Source organism: Lacerta agilis, chromosome 17, assembly GCF_009819535.1.
Source record: "Lacerta agilis isolate rLacAgi1 chromosome 17, rLacAgi1.pri, whole genome shotgun sequence".
In the NCBI taxonomy this organism is placed as follows: domain Eukaryota; kingdom Metazoa; phylum Chordata; class Lepidosauria; order Squamata; family Lacertidae; genus Lacerta; species Lacerta agilis.
The window spans coordinates 4,429,438-4,435,599 of NC_046328.1; positions in this window are offsets into that span (position 1 = coordinate 4,429,438).

Genomic DNA, 6,162 nt, shown 5'->3' on the forward strand with positions numbered 1-6,162 from the left:
CCCTTACCCTTTGGCAGAATGCTCTTGTCCTTAAATGACAATCTTTTAGGTTTCTTCCTTCCCAGGTATTGAAGAGACTTCTGACGAAAGAACCAAGTCCTGTCTCCCTGGCCCAAGTGGAGCCTAGTCCTCATTTAGCTCAATTTGGTTGAGTAAAGCAGGGAGGGTCCCTATGGGGTGTGGGTGTTTTGTGTGTGTGGAGAGAGCAACTGTTTTATGGCCTGAGAAAGCAGCACTTTTTTGTGGTCAAAGCTTATTTTCAGTAGCAAGCAGATTTCTTGGTTTGACTACATCCTCATTCTCAAATGCCTGTCCTATAATTATGTAGTACTTGTTTGCAAACAATAGAGAGATTAGTGGGGGTTTTCTTTTTGATTAAAACCCAAGCAAACATTGTAGCAAGAAAGTGTGTGGGGTGTGCCTTAAAAAAAGAGAAAAATTAGTCTCAAAACTGTTAAAAGAGTGTTGAGTCGGGCGAATATTGAATACATGCTCACCTTCAGTACTCCTCAGTCTTTTGCTCCTGGATCAATTTACAGGACTTTAAACGGCTGTGCTAGAATTAATTTCCCAGAGAGAAAAAATAGTAACTAGAAGATACACAGATATTCTGTCAGCGCTTTCCCCCCTTCCTACAGCACCCACACCTTATTACTCTGGCATTTTGTGTGTGGTCTTGATGGCTTCCATAGTAAGGCAGTAGAATTTTGCTTGCAAGCCTCTTCTAGTTATATCCTACTGAATATAACATTTACAAGTTGGCACGCTTCCTGCCCTTTGAGGTCCAGAAGCCGAAAGGAAGAAGCAAGCCTGTTGTGTCTTTCTGGGCAAAGCAGCTCTGCTGGCCTTGTGAGTTGAGGAGCTTGAACAACTCTGGCCATTGAGTGCGGAGGGCTATATGTGCAGTTGTTAGATTATCCCAGCCTTCCCCAACCTGGGGCCTTCTGTTATTTTGGACTACAACTCCCATTGTGGTCCAGAACTGGAGGGCAGAAGGTTAGCAGTGACCTTGTTCTTTTGCCAGTCCCCCTGCTTTCTTACAGGTTCTGCTTGGCATGTCTTTCGTGTGGCTTTTTAATGCTTCCAACCTTTGAGAAAGCCACACCCATTTCATGTAACACAGAACATAGTAAGCAAGCTACCTTATCTACAGGCCCCTACCCTTTCCCATACTCTCTCTCATACCAGGAGTATAATCTCACATCTCCTGCGGAAACACCAGCTGGAAATGTAGGTGAGGGCCTGTGCAGGGAAGATGCCTCATGCAGCCTCTCTGTATTATTAACCCTGCATATTTTTGTGTGTGTTAATCAAATTGTTTTCTTAAGGAAGTACAGCAATACTAAAGCTGCTCGTATCAGCGTGGTTCTGCTGGATAGCCTTAGCTTGGAACTTGAAGCACTTCCTGGCATAGAAGTTGTGACTCCACACACACACACACACACACTTTCAAAAGTGTTTTTTTTTCATATACACAAGCGTGGTCGGAATATTAAACTATGACTGCTCCAGATCTGGTTATTCTCTTGTTCCTTGAAAGGCTCTGCATTGAAGGGAAATAATTTTTGGGCAAAGGTGACATAGCTTCTCTGTCCCTGCTCCAAACAGGGGGAGGGGGGGGGTTATGTTCCTTAAAACAAGAGAGGCAGTTCTCTGGAAGGAATAACGGCTTCAATCTAAGTCTACAGATACAATCCTGATCCTACAAGTCTTCCCTCTAACCCCAGCACCCAAGAGCAGTGCCAAAGTCTCGTCGGCCCACCACAACCTAGACTCTTCCACTCCAAATGGAGGGCAGGGCAAGGTGGGTGTGGGATTCAACTTGACTTTCATTGAGTTTTCACACTGGTATTATCTAGCAAGTAGAAATGAACTTTCCTGTGCTCTCAGTCCCAGCCTGCTTGGTTTCATACAATCATTCCCCTGACTCTAGTTTCAAGTTTCAGATTAAATCTTGGAAGGAGCCAGTGATGTTTCACTCTGACAGATATTTATATTGTCAAAGCAGCTATTAATACAATGGGGGAGAAAATAATTTGTAAACTCTGATGGAGAGCTGTTTCAGTTTTGTCGTTTGTGACCTATTTTCAGGGATCATTTCAGTGCATTTCTGTATAAAAAAGTTTTTAAAGGGCGGGGGAGATGAAATTTTTGACATTTAAAATGGACACATCATCTGTGCATAGCAGCCCGTTCAAACTCTTCTCTTCAAACACTGTTTCTTGTAGAAACATGTTGATTTTTTTGTTTTGTATGTTTTTGGCTGTTTTCTTTGTACTTCAGAAGCATGTAAATAATTTGTTAAAAGTGACTATTGTAGTTTGGAGTTGTTTTTTAAAAGATTGTCAGCCCAAGACCTCAATAAGAGTAAAAGATTGGGGTGGGGGAGGAGAGCTGGCGCCATTTACAGCTTGTGTCAAGCTATGTATAATGTAAATTCTGTACAAAATATCTTTTTTTTTGTCAAATACGTAGATCAAACTAGAAGCATTAAGAAGCTGAAGATTTAAAAGAAAAACCCTGCCAAGTTAAGGCTTTTTAAAATTTGCCTTTCTGATACCTTAATGTGCAAAATCTATTTATTTCAGACAAGAAAATGTGTATAGTCTATTAATGACAACCTAAAATGTATTTAAGCAAATCTATAACTTTGACCCTCCCCTGGCAATTTTGTTTTATTTTATAACGTTCCTTCTCAATTACCAACGTAGTATTTGTAGAGGTTAAAAAGAAAATTGCATTAGCCACGGTCTGGAGCTCCAAGGCGCTCCAGTGCTTCTCTGTTGCTCCACGTGAACAGGGTCTTCGCCAACCAGCAAAGGAAAGTCCTGCTAACCCGAAGCTTCTTCTGTTCTCATGAAGCTCTCACCTCACTGGAGCTTCTGGGACAAGGCAGTGGTGGGGAACAAAGGATACTATGAATTTGGGAGTTAGTTCTTAAAATGAAACACTGTGGAGGGGAAAACCTTAGTCCTTGTACCTGAATTCTGTAAAAAATACTGATTTTTAATTCGCAGTGTGAAAAAATAAAGAGCTCCTTTAAAAGGGGCAAGGAAAATGGTTTGCAATAAATGGCATCTATTTTATATGTTCCTTAAAACAAAACAAAAGAAGACAAAATTAAATCTCTGCTTTTGAGATTTGGGATTTTTTTTTAAACCTATTGTTCCCTTTTGTTTTGAACAGCTGTATAAGTTTGGGACTGTTCTGTGCTCCGTCTTCAGTATACCTTGTTTAGAAGAACGTGTTTTTTTGTTGTTGTGGGCATGTCATGCTGTAAATATTTGTTCATAATTTTTTTGTGAATTGAATACTATGTACCATTGTATTATAGTAACTTTTATAAAGCAAACCATAAATATACTGACTTTTCTTACAGAAGAGCTGTGTGTTTGGTTTATTAGGCTCCAGGAATTGTTATTGAGGACTGTTTGGAAGCACATAGAAAGAGAAAACTGGTGTTTGAAAATCCCTAAATATCCACGAAGATGTGATGTGTGAACATGCATCTTTCTCAAAGAGAAGATTCACATATGGCAGAGCTTCTGGAAATGACTTGGAGGTTGCATGGGCTTCTGAGATACTTGCATTACATTAGCAGAAGCAAGGCTGTGTTGTGTTGTGTTTTTACTATTTTTCGCTGGGAGCCGCTCGAGTAGCTGGGGCAACCCAGTTAGATAGGTGGCATATAAATAATAAACTATTATGAGGCAGAGTGAGGCAGCCAGGTACAGTGGTGCAAGCTGGGATGACGCAGAGCAGTAGCAAGATACTGGAAAGTAGAGCCATGCCTGCCCTGTGGCTTAACCCCTGCCCCCTCAGCCTGTGTGCTGCCCTGGAGGACATTGGCCGCCAGGCGCCAGCAACTGCTGAAGTGCAGAGATTGGGGCTGCAGCAAGGTGCCATCTTGTCCGTTGCGTCATTCAGAATATCCTGGGCCAGCCATGCACAGGAGAGGACCATGCCCCTCACGCTCTGCTTGCGAACTTCCTGGAAGCGTCTGGCTGTGAGGAAAACAGGTGGACCTTTTCACCAGATCCAATATGTTCTCTCATTGTTGCCTGCGACAAAATGTGGTGTGGAGTTCTCCGTTTTGGGGTGCCAGCCAGCCACGCGTTCTTCCAGAGCACCCGGCTTCAGACAGACTCCCCACTGCTTTCCACCCTAACATTCTGGGGGCCACTGGGTTTGTTCAGTCCTCACCAAACTGCTTTGGGTTTCTCCCCATTTTGGTCTTGTTTCCTCAATATTTTTTTATTCCTACAAAGCTGGGGGTTCTCCTGAGACTGCTGCTGCTGCTACCTCTGTCTTGTACATAGATTGTGCTATTCAGGCTACTGAACTGATGGCAGCTGGAGATGAGTTGCTACCGGCCTGAAAGGTGTCCTAATCTTTATGCAGAGAACATTTACAGACCTAACATAACCATTGCCCTTAATATATAGAAAGGAAAATGTGTTCAATGGCTTACATCCTAAACAAGCGTATTTTCACTGCCCCCCATAAGGACTAGGAACTTGCTTTTTTAAAAGTTCTATCCTTGCAGGGTACACCTGTGGAGTATATACAAGAGGTAGGACAGCACAGGATAAGTGTGATGGGATGGTGCAGGTCTTGGTGGACAGGTGAGCACCTCAGCTAACCTCTCAAACCTTAAGCAATGTACCAAGACAGGGACAGGAGTCTGTGGTTCTCACAACTGTTGTTGGACTCCAGCTCCCAATAGCCCCCAGCCAGCATGGCCAATGGTCAGTGATGAACAATATCTGAGGAGCCACAGTTTGCTACTCCAGTCCTAGATAAGGGACCGGGAGGGGGGAGAGTGCATTGAAATAAAATATGCAATAAGGCCAATAAAGCTTTGCAGAGATCTGTGCGGCTTGGTTCAAATAGGAAGCATAGTATTGGAGGCCAGTGAGTTGGGTGTGTGCTGCTGGCCCTTCTGAAACTAGTTATGTCTGTTCTGGGGAAGAGAAGCACCCTGCCCCCTAGAAGAGGCAGGATCGTGTTTGTATTTTGAAATGCATTTTTACTTGAAACGTACATTTGATATTTTATTTTTTAGCCAATAACTTTGGCAAGCAGAAAAGCCTGTGGATAACTAAGATTCCCATCCTTGTAGAAGTACAGATTGGGTCACTTTGTACTGAAATATGAAAAAAACATAATTCCTCAACCACTGAGGGAGCTGTAAATAGAGAAATTAATCTTCCTCTCTCATAATACCATGTTGATTTGCCAGGACATACAGGTGACACTCGAAAAGTTAGAATATGGAAAAGTCCATTTATGTAAGCAATTGTTTTCATTAGCTACTGGAGTATAATATGAGAGATAGACTCATGACATGCAAAGCAAGATATGTCAAGCCTTTGTTTGTTATAATTGTGATGATTATGGCGTAAGGCTGATGAAAACCCCAAAGTTGAAATTGTTAATTTGGGGTTCTCATCAGCTGTACGCCATAATCATCACAACTATAACAAACAAAGGCTTGACATATCTCGCTTTGCATGTCATGAGTCTTATCTCATATATTAGTTTCACCTTTTAAGTTGAATTACTGAAAGAAGTGAACCTTTACACGATGTTCTAATTTTTCGAGTTCCACCTGTACTTACCATTGTGTTGATTCATCTAACATAAAGTTGTACAATGACTGCTTGTGTTTTAAGATTATTTATTACCTACTTTATTATCTGATCCTGACTTGTAGCTGGTTTTGTTTGCTTATTGGTACACCTGGTCCTGAAACCTTTGGACAGAGGCTGGGTTAACAGTACTTTAATAAATGATGTGAAGATAGCCACTAAGTTTGAAGGGCTTTGACCAAATCTCAAGGAAGCCAAGTTCATCTACAGAGGAGGTGGTGGAACCTGCAGCCCTCCATCTGTTGTAGGGCAGGCTGCAATGCCCATCACCCCATACCATTTGCCATACTGGATGGGGCTGATGGGAGTTTGGCGTCCAGCAATATCTGGAGGGTACCAGGCTCCCCATCCCTGCTTTGCAGACACGGCAGATAAAAAGAGCCTCACTGGACAAGGGCAAAAACCATAATGGGAAAGGCTACTTAGCACTGGCTTGTGAGCATCTGGATTTTGCAGCTGGGTGCTGCTGCTGCTGCTGCTGCTGCTGGAAGCAGACTGCTGCACTCGGTGG